The sequence below is a fragment of the Podarcis tiliguerta genome (genome assembly GCF_965153285.1).
Source record: "Podarcis tiliguerta genome assembly, chromosome: 3".
NCBI lineage: Eukaryota > Metazoa > Chordata > Lepidosauria > Squamata > Lacertidae > Podarcis > Podarcis tiliguerta.
The window spans coordinates 113,320,647-113,339,870 of record NC_139536.1 but is presented as its reverse complement, the minus strand read 5'-3'; the positions used below and the strand labels follow the sequence as shown (position 1 = coordinate 113,339,870).

Below are 19,224 nucleotides of genomic sequence, written 5' to 3'. Positions count from 1 at the left end.
ATGTCCTCCTTGGTTGCTAATGACATCTCAGCGAGAGGGTACCTTAGCTTCTGCCCCATTGCTGTTTATACCTGACAAAATTGACCTGGGCTATCATAAACACTTCATGGAAAAAGCAGAGGGTTTGAATTTATAGCTCTCCAGATGTCAGGGGAATGAATATAAAAGTGCAGATGCTGTATAATCAGGGGAAATTGTTCAAATATATGCAGATAAGTGTCTAAGTGGGGGTGGGGGACAAAAAGACAGCAAGATAGGGAGATGTTTAAGCAAAGATTCCTTATATCTGTGGCTCTTGGATGTAAGAACTGGTAAAAAGCCAGATCTGGTATAATATGCAGAAACTATCCTAGACGTTGCAGGAGGAGGGGACTGTGTGTATTTAACAGTAACTTGTCATGATTGTAATTTGACATTTGCCATTAAAATAGCTGAGTTACTTTAGATTAAAAAACCCTGGCCTGGCCTATCACACACCCGACTCGTTGTGCCTGGGGGTGTTTGTATCTCCTTGCAGATCCTTCTTATGGCTGGCCGTGCACATTGCCTGCATACCAGTCATCTTTGGCAACGATGAGAAGTCATGTAGTATTTAGGACGGCATGTGCTGTCCTTGCACATGCATTTTGAAAGTGAACCTCTTGGAAGCGAGACCCGTTGATCACATGGGGCAATAAAACAATCCCTTGGGTCAGATGTGCTTACAACTTGTGAATTAACCTGTGCCTCCCTGCCGGATCAGAGTCTGGATCAAATGTATGGGAGAGGCAGCTGATGCTATCAGCTCCATACAGAAACGCTTCCGCCCTTCTTCACATCCTGGCTGCTCCTTGCCATGTTTTCTTCTTTGCTGTAAAATGACTGATCAGCCCCCTTCTCATCGTTGTCATCCCTCTCAGTTTGCTCAGATATGGCCCAGTTTGCTGATATTTCAGAAAGAGAATCAGCTTGAATACATGTAAGTAAAACATCACAACGGGGAATCTAAGGGACATGGTGTTCCTTCGCTGCCCACACACTCCTAACACCCTTGCCTACACTTAATGAGAGACGTCTGATGAGAATGAAATAATAATAATAATAATAATAATAATAATTTATACCCCGCCCATCTGGCTGGGTTTCCCCAGCCACTCTGGGCGGCTTCCAAAAGAATATTAAAATACTGTGATACATCAAACATTAAAAGCTTCCCTAAACAGGGCTGCTTTCAGATGTCTTCTAAAAGTCTGGTAGTTGTTCTTCTCTTTGACATCTGGTGGGAGGGCATTCCACAGAGAGGGCGCCACTACCGAGAAGGCCCTCTGCCTGGTTCCCTGTAACTTGGCTTCTCGCAGTGAGGGAACCGCCAGAAGGCCCTCGGCGCTGGACCTCAGTGTCCGGGTAGAGCAATGGGGGTGGAGACACTCCTTCAGGTATACTGGACCAAGGCCATTTAGGGCTTTAAAGGTCAGCACCAACACTTTGAATTGTGCTCGGAAATGTACTGGGAACCAATGTAGGTCTTTCCATACCGGTGTTATATGGTCTCGGCGACCGCTCCCAGTCACCAGTCTGGCTGCTGCATTCTGGATTAGTTGTAGTTTCCGGGTCACCTTCAAAGGTAGCCCCACGTAGAGCGCATTGCAGTAGTCCAAGCAGGAGATAACCAGAGCGTGCACCACTCTGGCGAGGCAGTCCGCGGGCAGATAGGGTCTCAGCCTACGTACCAGATGGAGCTGGTACACAGCTGCCCTGGACACGGATTTAACCTGTGCCTCCATGGACAGCTGTGAGTCCAAAATGACTCCCAGGCTGCGCACCTGGTCCTTCAGGGGCACAGTTACCTCATTCAGGGCCAGGGAATCCTCCACACCCGCCCGCCTCCTGTCCCCCAGAAACAGTACTTCTGTCTTGTCAGGATTCAATCTCAATCTGTTTGCCACCATCCATCCTCCAACCGCCTCCAGACACAAGAAATTGTATGGATTGCATACCCTGATTTCCAAACCTGTCTACATCACAGAGGAGAGCCCTATAGAAAGCAGGGGTCTAGTCTAGTCTGATCTTATGGGTGAGTGTTTGCACTGATACAAGCAGGGCATTGGCCCCGGGTGCATATTTTCAGGGAGGCATTGGCAGGGTGGCATGAAGAAGACACAACAGGCATGCACCCTTCAAATCAGACTGCCCTATCCTTCCCAGCTCACTCTCCACAACCTGCCCCCCAGCGCGCCTGCCCCTGCTCACCCGGGTGCCACGAAGACAGGCTCCACCGCTGTTTGTGAACAACTCCACATCTTGTTGTGTGAGATACGTGCATGTTTTTTTATTCCCTTCATGCTTCTGGCTACAGAAGCAGGAGTCACTCACGCTTCTTCAATCGCTTTTCCAAGTCAATATCCCAAGCCTTAATGCATGTCCAAACATAAATGTATTCACATTCTCTGCTACACAAATGCGCGTGTGTATCCCTCAGCTGAAATGCATGCACATAGGTGCTTTGCTTGTCTCTCATAGTTAGATGTTTGCATTTCTCCCCCCAACACATTTTTAACCTCATGCATATGAAGGCAGTGATGAGGGGTGGAAATGTTTCCACTTGGTGAGTTCATTAGTAACAATGGATGCCAACTGCAAACACAATATTCAATATTATGCAAGCTTGACAGATTCAGTGTTTTTAGCTTTGTTTATTAAATGGAAGTAAAATAAACATGCCACATTAGGTCACTCTCTAGAGCAACAGAAAGGTCTCTGGTGCAAACTGATATTTTGCTTATGCAGATTACCCTAAATTCAGCATTTTCCATCCCCACACTAGTGATTGTGAGCATAAATTCATCTCTATCTCTCTCTCTCTCTCATGTTGCAGAAGAAAACTTCTGTTTCTCATCCGACTGTAGGTAAAGGTAAAGGGACCCCTGACCATTTAGTCCAGTCGTGGTTGACTCTGGGGTTGCAGCACTCATCTCGCTTTATTGGCCGAGGGAGCCGGCGTACAGCTTCCGGGTCATGTGGCCAGCAGGACTAAGCCGCTTCTGGCAAACCAGAGCAGTGCACGGAAACGCTGTTTACCTTCCCGCCAGACGGTACCTACTTATCTACTTGCACTTGACATGCTTTTGAACTGCTAGGTAGGCAGGAGCTGGGACTGAGCAATGGGAGCTCACCCCGTTGCAGGGATTCAAAATGCTGACCTTCTGATCGGCAAGTCCTAGGCTCTGTGGTTTAACTCACAGCGCCACCCGTGTCCCATCTGACTGTAGGTAGTTGAATATTAATAGAGGAATGCCAAAGTGGAACCTCCGTATAGAGAGTCAGTATAGCTTTGAACACACAATGCTTAGGACATGTTGCAGCTAAAGTCCATCATTTTCATGCTTTACAGTGGTACCTCGAGTTACAGATGCTTCAGGTTACAGACTCCGCTAACCCAGAAATAGTACCTCAGGTTAAGAACTTTACTTCAGGATGAGAACAGAAATTGGACGGTGGTGGCACACTGGCAGCGGGAGGCCCCATTAGCTAAAGTGGTACCTCAGGTTAAGAACACTTTCAGGTTAAGAATGGACCTCCGGAATGAATTAAGTTCTTAACCCGAGGTACTACTGTACTAGTTGTTTCCAGAGTCATTCAGATGGCAAAACAAAATGCTTGAGTTCCCTTTGCCTCTCCCCCACCTTATCATTTGTTGATTCCATTGTGCCAGTCAAGCACTGACAGTGCATCAGTGCAGTTAACTGCACACGCACCCTTTATGGGGGGGGGGGGGGGGTTAAGCATACAGTTGGGCAATTGTAAATTTGCTTGGTCAGTTTCCAACTTTTGTGCAAATCTGAGGCATCCAGATTTTCTAGCACTGGAAAAGCACATGAAAGCCATTGTAAATTCTCAGCACACGCTTCTCAGATTGCTGCCCAATATATTTAATGTATAAATTTAAATGGTGTTTGCTTGCCCAGTTTTCTGGGTTTGTGAAAATATGAAGTATAAAAACTAAAAAGAAATTTAAAAACCATTTGTTTAGGAGCACCCAAGAAATAGTTGCAAGCTCAGCCGCAAAATAAATGAAAGCATGAGACAGCATGGGAAGGAGAAAGTGACAATTGATCTATCCACACCAAAACACGGAAACAAATCATCTGCAACTTGCATTTTGGAGCCCAATTTTCTCCAATCTATTGGATTATCCCTGAATTGGATAAACCTGAATTTACAGAGGGAAAGCATCAAGCTTGGTGCTGGGCTCCACAAACGGCAATTCAAACAGCTGCAAAACTCTTAGACTTCCCCATAGAAGAATCTGAACTTGCAGAGAAAAGCCATGTTTCTAAATCTCCTTTCCCACACCAGTCCATATCTACACAGGTGCAAGTCCTATTGACTTGACTGGTTTGCTGCCATATAAGTGGGATTACGATTGCAACCTACCGGCTGAATTCCATAGTTGGTCCCTGTTATGTTCTGAAGTTCTCACCCTGGGCCAGCAGGGGGATACTGATAGTTCAGGTCCACATATGCAAATAAGGGATCGAAAGTGATGTTCAGTGATTGGATAGTTACAGAAAATGGTTACTGTTGCGTTCTAGTGGAGCTCTATATAAGCAGGCTGGCTGAGCCCTTCAGTTCAGTTCTGTTCTGGCCTGTGAATAAACAAGAGCTGTTTGAAGAATCGCTGTGTCGTCTGCCATGTTCACCCACAACTTAACAGTCCCAAAACTTCTAAGGACTGAAATAAAGAAGCAGACCTTGTCAGCAGTTGTGTCTGGGGGGCTGAGCACAGAGGATGTTCTCAGTAGGCTCTGTGACCTCGGCTGAATGTGTTTTGACTCAGAATCGGCTGAGCACATCCAAAATACCTGAGATGGTGGTGAGCACTGGGTATTTGCAGGCTTCTGAGCAATGTGGACCATCATGTCCTCCCTTCCCGTCAGTTTGCCAGCATTGGATTGGATTAGTAAATCAAGAGGAAAGGAGGGAAGTGACAGACTGGAATTAGCAAGGAGCTCAACCGCCCAGTGACGAGAGTTGCTATCTATATCTCTCTGGAGAGATTTTAATGTAGTCATGACATAGTATTTAGGCGATGAGTTAAAGTATTTGGACTTGCCTGGTCTGGTCTCAGTAGCTTATATATGGCTATATATCATTGCACTTGTAAGCAGCTGCTGAAACCAGGAGGCAAGGCAAAGCATGGGAAGCCAAAGAGTTTCACTGGCCCAGTTGTAAATCTTTACATTCAAATATTTATTCTGTTGTAAGGCATGGCGCCCAGGGATGTTGTGCTGACTCTAGGATTTCTTGCATAAAGCTGGTGATCTGTATTCCGTGAGTGCTTCAAAGTTCTTGCTATCTGCAAATGCCTGAATGCAGAACTGTATTAAGGTTCTTATAAAGGAGAGACAGGCAGTGAGTCGAACAATCACCTGTATGTCGTCAGAATGTGGCACATTAATAATAATAATAATAATAATAATAATAATAATTTATTATTTGTACCCCGCCCATCTGGCTGGGCCTCCCCAGCCACTCTGGGCGGCTTCCATAGAAACAAAAATGCAGTAAAATATCACAGATTAAAAACTTCCCTGAACTTGCCTTAAGATGTCTTCTAAATGTCAGGTAGTTATTTATCGCTTTGACATCGGGTGGGAGGGTGTTCCACAGGGCAGGCGCCACTACCGAGAAGGCCCTCTGCCTGGTTCCCTGTAGCTTTGCTTCTCGCAATGAGGGAACCGCCAGAAGGCCCTCGGCACTGGACCTCAGCGTCCGGGCAGAACGATGGGGGTGGAGACGCTCCTTCAGGTAAACATTTACATGTTTATATTTAATACATTTATATCCAACTTTTATTCCATCATGGAAATTAGGGTGCATGCATAGAGTTCCAAGTCATCTCCTGCCTAGGCATCTTTAGGTTACTGCAACCTGTTACACAAGGGGCTGCCTCTGAAGACTGGAGCAGGTGCAGAATTCGGTGGTAGCGATGGCTGGCCTGAGCAGGTGAGGCGTAGCGAGATTTAGGTTAGAAGAAGTTGGAGGGGATATGGTTCTCCCCTATTTGAGTCTTCCTTTGCTGCTACAAAACAAAAAAAGTCCTTCCAGTAGCACCTTAAAGGTAAAGGGACCCCTGACCATTACGTCCAGTCGTGGCTGACTCTGGGGTTGTGGCGCTCATCTCGCTTTACTGGCCGAGGGAGCCGGCGTACAGCTTCCGGGTCATGTGGCCAGCATGACTAAGCCGCTTCTGGTGAACCAGAGCAGCGCACGGAAATGCCGTTTACCTTCCCGCCGGAGCGGTACCTATTTATCTACTTGCACTTTGACATGCTTTTGAACTGCTAGGTTGGCAGGAGCTGGGACTGAGCAACAGGAGCTCACCCCGTCTCAGGGATTCAAACCGCCGACCTTCTGATCGGCAAGTCCTAGGCTCTGTGGTTTAACCCACAGCGCCACCCACGTCAGGTGTATCTGACAAAGTGTGCATGCACACGAAAGCTCATACCAATAACAAACTTATTTGGTCTCGACTACGGCAGACCAACACAGTTACCTACCTGTAACTTTGCTGCTACAGTGACTCGTGGCATCAAGCTATTCAGATATAGTTGAAAGTTTGAAGCTCCTTTCATTGCTAAAAAGTACACAGGATACTGAAGGGCTGTAGCTCAGTGGCAGTGAATATGCTTTGTGTGCCGAAGGTCCCTGGTATCAATAAAATATTGCATAATTGACCACAAGACACTACATGACACACACCATTTGAATAGCCCATCAACTGGGGGGCAGTCCCCTCAGATATTATATTGGGAGGGGGGCTGAAGGGACCTTGGCCCCTAGGAGTCGGCTCCTATGCCCAGAAAACACCATTGACAAAACCTGTGAACAGGACTCATCTGGGTCTTCAATATGAATGAATGACCTATAACCTGCCTCTCAGAACTTCCTATTTCCTTAGCCTGTGAGGAATGAGCGACGATGCGGAAGATTTCGGCAGATTCGTGGCAAGATCAAAGACAGTAAATTATTTAACATCGGTTTTACTTTTTGTGGAATTATTTAAAGTATCGTAATTGCATTTCAGCTCCCCAGACTTCATTTTCAAGTCTGGAACTCTGTTGGGAGCCATCACAATCACTGAAGAAGATAATATTACAGACTGGGTATAAAAATATCTTTTTAATGACTAGCAGATTAGTGAAATGTCTTGACCTGAATCTAGACCAAACAGAAGACTGCTTTTTTTTTTGTTTGGGTTTTTTTTTTTTTTTTTTTTTTGGTTTTAAAGGAAGGTAAGAAAAAAAAAGACTAAATTGTCACCACATTGTTATGCTTGCTAAATTTTCCACAACTGAAAATGTCTGCTGATTACATAAAATTTGTAACATTATGCAGTAATGCAAGTAATGGTGGCTACATCTTGTGTAGTCCCTCCCCCTGCTACCCGTGACTTTTTGGCATTTATATATTTTATGTTTTATGTCTGATATTAGGATTTCTGTTTCACCACTGAATCTGCAGGGTGCTCTCTGAATAAATATATTTCAGTGTAACAATAACAACAACTTTGGGTCTCATTGCTTGCATCTATTTAATAACAAGTGTGCTTTGATTGTGCTTTTAGTTTTTAATAGGTAGAAAAGAAAGAAAAAAGTTTATACTGTTTTCTAACTGTTGCATTTGTTTTATGAGCTGCCCGGGAAACATAAGTTCTGGGATGACCATAAAAAATCAGTAAATAAATAAAAGTAGCTTGCTTGTATGTAGGAAAGTTGAATGATAATCAAGGCCCAGTGTTTTTACGTCTTAAATTTCCCTGGAGTATCAGATTGTAAACAACACTTTCACAAAACCCCAGACTTTCTATTACAGTTCCATTTACTCAGAATAGGTCATGGAAAATGCAATAATTGTTCTGTTTTATAGAAAACTCAAAAAATAATTTTAAATAAAAATTTCAAAGGAATGAGAACTGGTAAGTGGGGAGCCTTCTTTACCCTTTCGTTCCAACTTTCCTCGTCTCTATCCACTATTATATGTATGGATAGATGATAGATAGATGAAGGTATGACCTTTTCATCCATGTCAGATCAGATGAACTCACTCTTTCTAACAGATGTCATTGGTAATATGCTAGTGTCTTTGGGAAATGTTGATAATTGCTGGCTTGGATTGACAAGCATTATAGTGCCAGCATATTCAACAACTTTGGCCATTTGGGCAGTATTGTTTTGTAAGAGGTACCTAGTAGAATACTTCACTTTGTCCTCTTCTAGAAAGCAATCCAGAATAGGAACTGACATCTTTGTCCAGATGGGCGATCTTAACAGCTGCCCAAGCCAGATGTTCAGCTGCTGAACTTTAGTTCCACCACTAGCTTTTTTTGACAGATGTATGTATGGCCATCAGATAACTCATTTTTGGAGTACATTGTCATGTGTAAGCAAGTTCAAGAAGAATTTTGTATTTTCCAGTTTCCCAGTGCAAATGTGTATGTTAAAATATCTTGATCACATACATCGTTAGCTCAGCTTTCATCCAGAATCACTGATTCTTCAGATAGCTCTTCACTGGTGGCTTCATAGCTATCTGTTCCTTAGTTTTCAAACTCATCGTGCTGCAAAATGGAGTCGAAGCAAAACATTCCTCTGGAGCACATCTGTACTGCAATATGTACTTTAGCACCAAAGAGGAATTACAAAAATGACACACCACAAAGGGAAATTCAATGATGTTGTCCCTTTTTCATCTAGAGAGGGGAGGCCGAAGTGGTGCCATTCTACCTATGATTGCCCTGGCAGTAGGTAGAACACCTGTACCTGTCCTGTACAATAGTATCTGGTTTGTAAAGGGTGAGGTGTACTTGTATATCTAAGGAAAAAATATTGATCACCTGAGCCTTTAATGTCCAAGATTTTAGTAGTACAGTGGTACCTCGGGTTAAGAACTTAATTCATTCTAGAGGTCCTTCTTAACCCCAAACTGTTCTTAACCTGAGGTACCACTTTAGCTAATGGGGCCTCCCGCTGCCGCCGTGCTGCCGGCGCACGATTTCTGTTCTCATCCTGAAACAAAGTTCTTAACCCGAGGTACTATTTCTGGGTTAGCGGAGTCTGTAACCTGAAGCGTCTGTAACCTGAAGCATCTGTAACCTGAGGTACCACTGTAGTAGTAGTAGTAAAGGTAAAGGGACCCCTGATCATTAGGTCCAGTTGCGGACGACTCTGGGGTTGCGGCGCTCATCTCGCTTTATTGGCCGAGGGAGCTGGCATACAGCTTCCAGGTCATGTGGCCAGTATGACTAAGCCGCTTCTGGTGAACCAGAGCAGCGCATGGAAATGCCATTTACCTTCCCGCCGGAGTGGTACCTATATATCTACTAGCACTTTGACGTGCTTTCAAACTGCTAGGTGGGCAGGAGCAGGGACTGAGCAATGGGACCTTGCTATTCATTGATTTGTTGTCTGCCAGAGTAGCAAGTACCACTTGAGCATTAGGCTGGTTGTAGTATCCTGTCCAGTGCTATTTTTCTAGAAAAAGAGGTGCTGGAGCTCACCATAAACACCTCCCTTATTCTCTTAGAATGGCATTGGCACCCACCTGAGAGGTGCCAATCCAGAGAATTCCAGCAAGGGAAAAAAGCCCTGATCCTGTCACTGTTGAAAAATATCTGTAGTAAGTTACCTGTAGATCTTGTGATCTGATTGTAAAGCTGAGATTCACATGAGAGATAATTCTCCTGCAAATGGTCGATTCTGCCATATGAATTTAGGCCAGTGCATTAAATGCTGCACGCTTTATTCTGGCAGAGTTTTTCAAGAAGAGGTTCGTAGGCTATAATTCAGAGGGTGTGGGTGAACAAAATACACCTAGCACCTGAGTATATCTTAGTTTTATGAAAGTCTGGAAGAACTGACAAACGAAGGAGGGCAACAAAATGACAAAACCGCAGGGGGATATAAATAATGCATAAACACGTGGGAATTGCAGCTCTGTGGTTTGGGAGATCTATGTTCAGGGTTGAAAGAAATATTGAAAGGGAAAACGGTGCGCTAGGATTTAAGCGGAGGGCTGTAGCTCAAACATCTACTTTGCCTGCAGATGGCTCTAAGTTCAGTCCCGGTCATCTCCAGGTAGGGCTAGGAGACACCCATCTTCTAGCGAGCCACTTCTAATTAGTGCAGACAATACTGAGAAGAAGAAGAAGAAGAAGAAGAAGAAGAAGAAGAAGAAGAAGAAGAAGAAGAGTTTGGATTTGATATCCCGCCTTTCACTCCCTTTAAGGAGTCTCAAAGCGGCTAACATTCTCCTTTCCCTTCCTCCCCCACAACAAACACTCTGTGAGGTGAGTGGGGCTGAGAGACTTCAGAGAAGTGTGACTGGCCCAAGGTCACCCAGCAGCTGCATGTGGAGGAGCGGGGAAGCGAACCCGGTTCACCAGATTACGAGACTACTGCTCTTAACCACTACACCACACTGGCTTTCCTATGGTCCTATTTCAGATGACAGTGGTACCTCGGTTTAAGAACAGTCCCGTTTAAGAACGATTTGGTTTACAAACTCTGCAAAACCGGAAATAGTGTCTTGGTTTGAGAACTTTACCTCGGTCTAAGAACAGACTCCAAACGGTGGAAGGGCACCGGCAGTGGGAGGCCTCATTAGGGAAAGCGAGCCTTGGTTTAAGAATGGTTTTGGTTTAAGAAGGGACTTTGGGAACGGATTAAGTTTGTATACCGAGGTACCACTGTATTGCTGCTTTCAGCATGCAGCCGAACTCTATACATTCATTCAGAAGTGAATCCCGTTGAGTTCAGTGGCCCTTATTCCCACGTAAGTGTGCCCAGGCTTCTATCAAGCTGCTTTCAAAAGACTTCCTTTTTGGTTTAAAAGAAATATTCACTTCACTTTGCTAATTTTCTACTATTTGCTTGAAGTTTGTGTTAAAACTTTGCTGCTGTCTCCTCCAGTTAGATACTAGTTACCTTCATTCGTATTAGATGCCCTGTACAACATTTGGCTTTCATAGACGCTCTCTACTGTGTGGAACAGAAGAGATAATTAATCTTCTCAGAGCCGTCTTGGGAATTTTAAAGAAAGCTTTTTCATTTTCTTTGAACAAACAATTTAAAGAGTTCATGCCATAAAATTAGAATGAATAGTCATTGCTTCTCAGTACTTTCTGGTTGCTCTAAAGAAACATGATCTCAGTCTGCTAAATTCTAGACTGAGATTCCTTCACGCCACTATGAGTGGTGGATTTTAGACCAATTCCCACAGTCTCATATTAACAGGACTAGATATCTGTCTGTAGCTCATACTGGATGTGAGCAGTGTAAAATAAAATGGGAAAAAAATAATTTTACACCTTTATTACTAAACAACATGCAAGTGTGATGAAAGTACATAAGGTTGTTGTTGTTATCACACATGGGAACTTGGCATGTCTTCAGTCATTCTGTTTTTATATGTATCTCTGGAAGGGAAGATTCTTTTCATATTCTTTTTCTAAACACACCCACCCTGCCTGTTTTAATCCCCAGCCTTAATATTGGGGAGAGATTCATATCTCCATACGTCAATATGGTAATTTACTGATTCTTTTTTTTTTTGTCCTATCCCAGGTATTGTACAAAACCTTCACCCCAAAAGTGCATAAATATGGCTGTTCTAATTCCACTGAGAGAACCAAATACTTTCACGATTATTTCAGCAGTTGGGGAAAATCCAGCCATCTCAAATTAAAAGCAGCTAAATATCTTTTTTGCACTATATATTCTTATACAGGCCAAAGTAAAGCCCAACACAAGCAATATAACAAACATACAAAATCTGCTATAAATGTATTATATTGGTATTAGTTACTTTATTGTGATACCAATACTTGCACTTGGAGATCTATATTTCTTTCCTCTGAAACAAGCAAAAAAAGCTAGCATAAAATGCATAATGAGATTGCTGAATCTTCCTCCTGAAAGCTTCCGTATAAGATGCAAGTAGAAGGCTTTTATTATTGGCTAGTTCTTGCTGCTTTTCTCAGTCCTCTGAAAAGCTGCAGGTATTCTGGGAGAGTATACATGCAGAACTGCAAAAAATGCTAAAGATCTCTTTCAATAAAAAACCAGAGGCCTACCTCCTGGGAATAACAGATTTGGATATGCCACAAAAGAGGAAGGGTATCTTTTTATATGCCACGGCGGCAGCAAGAGTTTTGATTGCAGCAAAATGGAAGAGTAATGAAATCCCCTCTATTCAAGATTGGATCCAAAAGCTGACAGAATATGCTGAATTAGATGGTTTATCAGAAAAAATAAAGAATAAATCAAAACAGGAATTTGTTTCTAAATGGGAGGTTTTTAAAGAATATCTGAAAAATAAATATAGTAGTTTAAATTCTGTTGCAGCATTCGAGGAACTTCAGTAATAGTTGTAAGGTAGATATAAGAAATTAGATTTAATGTTAATAAGTTTAATTATAAAAAAAAATGTGTATTGGCAATAAGTAATATGAATTTGAAGTATGGAATAGACTGGAGGTTGGGTCTTTAGTGTTAAGACCAATAGATGTTTTATTGTTTGCTAAGAATATTCTGTGTCTATGGTTATTTTTGTAATTTGTGTATAATTTGGTATTTGTGTTTTTTGTTTGTTTGTTTTTCTTGTATAAATAAAAAACGTTAAATAGAAAAAAATAAAAAAAGAAAGAAAAGCTGCAGCTGACATTTTTGGGAAAGGGAGACAGAGGATTTAGGTCTTGATTGGGGGTGGGGAACTGGATCAACCTGTGGACTGGATCCTACATTCTCCCAGGGCCTGCGAGCTAGTTTGACAGGTGCATGAGGCTGCCCACCTCACCTGTCAGTCACTGATACCGTCCTAGTAGTAGACTTTATTTGCGTAGCCGACAGGCCATAGCATCAAAGGACAAACACCAACAAAAATACATTACAAATATAGTTACCATGAAATCTTGTGACCTAATAAAAACCCTAGATGAATTAATAATCTCAGTTCTTAAAACTTGGCAGAGGTAATAAAATAATAATAATAAAACATAATGATAATAATCATAAGATCCTAGACGAGGAATCCGGGTGACGACACTGGTGTCATTCAGATAACAGCTCTCAGTCTCATTGCTCTCTCAATAAAATTGGCAACCTTCTCTGTTGTCGAGCTGTTCTCGTCGGCTAGGAGTGAGAACAATTTGGCTTCACAAGAGCGGCCTGGGATGGCAGATAGGAGCGGCGTAATGGTCTCGTCCCTGAGATCTTTATATAGGGAGCAAGACAAGAGAACGTGTGACACCGTCTCTACATAGCCAGCTCCACAGGGGCAGAGACGGTTCTCAAGTGGGATTTTTTGATATCTACCTTTGAGAACAGCTGAGGGTAACATATTTACTCTGGCCAGTGTAAAGGCCCGCCTGAGTTTTGGAATGGTTAAGGTAGACAAATAAGGTGCCCGAAAATCAAAGTGGGAGGGGGACAGATAAGCGTACCAAGCACTAAATTTCTTAATATAGGCCAGATTATTCTGCTGCTCAATATCCTTCATGCGCTGGTCAATAATGGTTATTATACCGTCATGACATCAGGTGAAACATTTTCCATTGTGTGGGCATTTAAAATCAAATTCTGCAGGCAGAAACCCAGGGGGGTTGCAGGTACTGACGGTCAATTGATTGGTGGGGTCTGCAAACTATGCTTTCGGCAGGGACCTCAGTCCTGTACGTTTGGTATGGCTTAGGGGAAATGTCCTTGTGGGACACTTTGAGTTCATGGTGCTGGAGGTTCCTCACTGCTGGTCTTGGCTTAGCATTGCACGCTCTGCTTTACTGATGTAACACCACATTGAACGTGAATGAATGCTATGCTGCTTTCTTTGTTCTTCTGACACATTCTAAAAAATACGGAGTGGGAGTTGTTTGTGGGCAGCCAATTGTTACTTTTCTTAAAGTCAACTAGAATCTGATTGGAAATATTTAGATGTCTACTCTAGTTTTCTTGGCTTTGCCCTCATCCTAGAGGAGTCTTCGCATGTTACATTCAGTGAGTGTGCAATTTGTGTACAGAGCATCATTGAATCCTAGAATCACAGAGTTGGAAGGGGCCCTGAGGATCATCTGGTCCACCCCCCTGCAATGCAGGAATAGGCAGCTATCCCATAAGCAGATAGGACCTTGGTGTTATCAGCGCCATGCTCTAACCCATAGGTAGGCTGTCGGCCAATTGGTGCCAAGGAAGGATAGAACCTTTTTTATGTATGCCACAACAGCAGCAAGAATACTCATCGCAAAGTACTGGAAGACACAAGAACTACCCACTCTGGAAGAATGGCAGATGAAACTGATGGACTATATGGAAATGGCGGAAATGACTGGCAGAATCCGAGACCAGGGAGAAGAGACGATGGAAGAAGATTGGAAAAAATTTAAAGCATATTTACAAAAATATTGTAAAATTAATGAATGTTAGAAGTATATTGGAATGAAGCTATACGGTTTTAGCAGAAGGAATATTAAGAATGATGAACAGTAAGTGTTAATGCGTTAAATTGGGAAATTGAAAATTAAATTGTATTATGATAAATTAAAGATTAAATTGAAGAAGAGGGAAAGGATTTGTTGAATTAGATAATTTGAACTAGAATACAAAAAAGGGAGGTGTGAGGAAGTCGAGGAAATAAACTAATGAAAGATGTGGATATAAAATTTGGATGTGTGTTTTTACTTTTGTTCTTTTCTTTTTTATGTTGTATTGTTATATTGTTTTTATCTCAGTTTCTATTGTGGATGTATTGTTTGTTGAATTTGTGTATTGTTTTTTCTTTTTCTTTTATTATTCTTTATTGTCTTTCTTGATATAAGTATAAAATACCTAATAAATTTAAAATAATAAAAAAATAACCCATAGGTAGGCAAACTAAGGCCCAGGGGCCAGCTCTGGGCCAATCACCTTCAAAATCTGGCCCGTGGATGGTCCGGGAATCAGCATGTTTTTACATGAGTAGAATGTGTGTTTTTATTTAAAATGCATCTCTGGGTCATTTGTGGGGCATAGGAATTTGTTCACCCCCCAAAAAAAAAAAATATATAGTCCGGTCCCCCGCAAGGTCTGAGGGACAGTGGACCAGCCCCCTGCTGAAAAAGTTTGCTGGCCCCTGCTCTAACCATCTGAGCTACCAGTTATAACTCATTGCAATACACACTTGTGCAGAGAGTCACACGTAGCATTAAACGAGGGTACAGTTCCTGCGCCTGTGGACACAATAGTTGAATCAAGTGTATACTCATTCACACAAATACGTGTACATGTGTAGAGACAGCTTGCACCTGTGTTTGGTGTAATGTGTGGGGGAAAGCCTTAGGTCAAGCAGTAATAAGAATAGACTTGGAGATCCAGGTCGATATGTGTGGATATATATGCTAAAGACAAAATGAATTAAATTATTCTGTCTCCCCCGGGTGCTACTAGATGTGCGCAGGACACCCTTCTCTATACACATCTGAAAACTACTTCTTGCTGTTCAGGATGTAAGCCCTTCTGGAACATGGATGGCTTGCGGAATTTGGCTCACCTGAACTATTTCCCACTGTGACCCTGAAGCTACTCTGCTGGAGGACAGTCTGTTGCCTGTCTGGTAGAACTAGCTCAGAAACCAGCTTGTCTGTTGAACAATGCAAAAGCACAGCATGGGCAACTCTGACCTGCTTAGTCAAGGTAGTGGAGTGCCCTGGTAAGGTACTTAAGGGAGCAACAGAGATGAGATGAGTACTTTTCCAGAAATGGCCTTTTTATTGAGAAAGTACAGAAGAGAATGGCAGTTTAATTGTTGACTGTGAAGGCTGTCCCAGAGAAGGAATGGGAGAGGAGGATGGGTTGTGAGACAGCTGCTAGCCATGGAAGCTGCAAGATATCTGCTTGACTTCTGAGAAGGGGAAAGGAGGAGGAATGGCAGGAGAAATGGAAAAGCGGACAAGAGGGAGAGAGGTGGGGTAGAGAAAGAAATAGACTTTTCCTTCCTGTCTGCAAACAGTAAAACGAAGAGTCTCCATGGCAAATCAAGGATTTTCCATGCAGAGTCCATCAGAAACAGGGGTGCAGGAGAAATAGAACCCTCAAAGCATTGAGTCCACAGTGAGCTATCTGGAGTCCAAAGAGTACAAAGAATGGGCGTCCAGCAAGGAGTTCCAAAGGCTAATCAGACAGAGCTTCTGAAATCACACTAGTGTGCGGCCTCGAAGGGTACTTCACTGGACTTCCAAGTGCAAACACAGTTTACAAAAAAAAGAGAAAGTCACGCATGTCTCCCTGATCATCTCCATCAATGAATGAAAAAAGAAATTGCATTAAAAATCATCAAAGGGAACAGGGATTTTCCATGAAATTCTCATGCTTGGTTTGCAGGTTTTTTTTGTTTTTCTTTTGCATGTGTGCTTGTGTGTGCTTACCTTATTTTCAAGGTGGCCCAAGTGTGAGTGTACATTCATTCATCTCCAGGGAACAGCCTTACTTAATACCTGCACTTCTTGAAAATGCCACGACATTCTCAGCTGGGTTTTCCTGCAAGTATAAGAAAGCAGGGAGAATGCCTTGCTTGACAGCTGTTGGTTGTTGTTGCTGCTGCTGCTTTTACCTTTACAGAAATTGGTGCAGAAATATTTTTTTAGAGTAAAAGTGAGTGAGGACGCTGATATCAGGCACTTGGTAGATGACCTCTCTGACATGATCACTCCTCCCATGGAGCGTTTTCCGATCAGGAACGATGGGTAGGCAGGGAGAATTCAAAGCACTGGAGAGGCTGGAAAGGAAAGGAAAAGAAAGGGCTTACACAGCCCCTGGCCACCTCACAACAACAAGGAGAGCTCAACACCGTACCCAACAAATGCTAAAGAAATTCTAATGCGCCCTGTAAATAAGGCAGGAAAACAGAAGCCTCTTTCATGGGGGAAGAGAACATTTCAGAAATTTGAGACAGGTTTTGACGTGGCACTACTAAAGAGTAGGATGGTATTGGAAAGGTGTTTTCAAGGTCACAAAAAGAGATTTTTGTTTTGTTCCTCCTGGAATTTAAAGTACAGTGGTAAAGGTACAGTGGTACCCGCAAGACGAATGCCTCGCAAGACGGAAAACCCGCTAGACGAAAGGGTTTTCCATTTTTCGATGCGCTTCGCAGGACGAATTTCCCTATGGGCTTGCTTCGCAAGATGAAAATGTCTTGCAAGTCTTGAGGGGTTTTTTCCGCTCCCCACCCCCTTTTTCTAAGCCGCTAAACCGCTAATAGCCTTTTAGCAGCTAATCCGCTAATCCCTTAAGCCTTTAATAGCCGCTAATAGCCGCTAAACCGCTAATAGCGCTAATCCACTAAGCCGCTAATAGGGTTGCTTCGCAAGACGAAAAAACCGCTAGACGAAGAGACTCGCAGAACAAATTAATTTCGTCTTGCGAGGCACCACTGTAAAGGCAAAGGGACCCCTGACCATTAGGTCCAGTCGTGACTGACTCTGGGGTTGCGGCGCTCATCTTGCTTTATTGGCCAAGGGAACCAGCGTACAGCTTCCAGGTCATGTGGCCAGCATGACTAAGCTGCTTCTGGAGAACCAGAGCAGTGCATGGAAATGCCGTTTACCTTTCCGCCAGAGCGGTACCTATTTATCTACTTGCACTTTGACGTGCTTTCAAACTGCTAGGTTGGCAGGAGCAGGGACCGAGCAACGGGAGCTCACCCCATCGCAGGGATTCGAACCGCTGACCTTTTGATTGGCAAGTCCTAGGCTCTGTGGTTTAACCCGCAGCACCACCCACGTCCCAAAGTGCAGTGGTAAATACGCTTCAGGTTACAGACTCCGCTAACCCAGAAATAGTACCTCAGGTTAAGAACTTTGCTTCAGGATGAGAACAGAAATAAAGCAGCAGCGGCACAGCAGCAGCGGGAGGCCCCATTAGCTAAAGTGGTGCTTCAGGTTAAGAACAGTTTCAGGTTAAGAACGGAGCTCCGGAACGAATTAAGTATGTAACCAGAGGTACCACTGTACTTCTTGTGAAGGACATGCAAAATCCCAGGGCTTTCCATTGCCAAGCAAAAGGGGAGTGCTGATTTTATTAGGACTCAGAGGATGGTTGAGCACTCACAACTTTAGGATAACCTACTGTAGGATATTGAAAGTGTGGACCCAACTCCTTGTCCATTTCAATATAAGGTTTAAGGGGGAACCTTTCAACTGTATTTTGTCCTGGTTTGCCAAACACTTAGTAACTCACCCGCCTGGGTAAAACGTACTTGCGAGGGACACACAAATTGGTGGTAGAACAATCCTATCCATCTGGGAATAGACAAATAGGTCAGCTTCAGTTTCTTTCTGTCTCGTTTTTCTAATAAATTCAGTTCTCCACATTTTGCATTTTGCAAATTTGCATTTTTTAATGGAAAAGTTTCATTTAAATTCACCCGTAATTTCATATGCATTTCTTCTAAAAATATATGCATTTTTGCATGCACTTGTTTAATATACACATTTTTCCAGGCACTTCCCCTGTAATATGTCTTTTGTACGTTAATTTCATTTATATATTTTAATGCACATTTCCCCCTAATATATGCATCTTTGTACACATTATATGGTTGGATTGCAAAATCTGGAGAGGTTATGAATGTCAAGGGTCCAGGTATTTTTTCAAGAAGTGAAAAATTAGGTAGGTTCTCATGTGACTTGTACCAAATTTCTCCTCCATTCCTAGTAGTGAGTTAGGGACACTATCTAGAATATAAATTAACATTTATACTGACATTCCAAGAGATACATCTTCTGCTAGCTGATTTTTCATATACGACTTTTGAGCAGGAGTGTGGATGGGGAATCGTGGTAAAATGCTGAACAGAAGTTCCTAGCAATGATGCAGAATACAAAAATGTCATGATTTGAGTATGCTTGTAATTTAAACGTAGTATTGACTTGTCTGAAAGAAGGTGCCAGACATGAAAGGCAAAGCAACAGGAAGTGACCCGCTGAGTTTGCTGAACTGAGCTGGAGATAAACATCACAGACAGGAAGTACATCATCATTTAACTTGACTCAGCAACCAGGCAGAAGAACTAATACAATTGCTGATAAGTGCTGTAATCCCAAATAACAAATAATAAGGACAGATGCTTCTTGCCTTTAAAATTAATGTAATGCTATGCTAATCAATAGCTAAAATTGTTGCAAGCTAGCTGTCCATTAAAGCAATTGTTCTGTATTCT

General features: G+C 42.9%; 1 long non-coding RNA gene across 1 annotated transcript; it reads right to left on the bottom strand.

Annotated features, from left to right (window-relative positions):
- Window positions 1-11,364: 11,364 nt before the first annotated feature.
- LOC310675267 lies at window positions 11,365-18,942 on the bottom strand. The gene is made up of 3 exons (XR_014510012.1): window positions 18,769-18,942; window positions 16,433-16,544; window positions 11,365-11,455 (listed from the first exon to the last, which is right to left on the bottom strand). It is a non-coding gene; the product is annotated as an uncharacterized lncRNA (long non-coding RNA).
- Window positions 18,943-19,224: the final 282 nt, after the last annotated feature.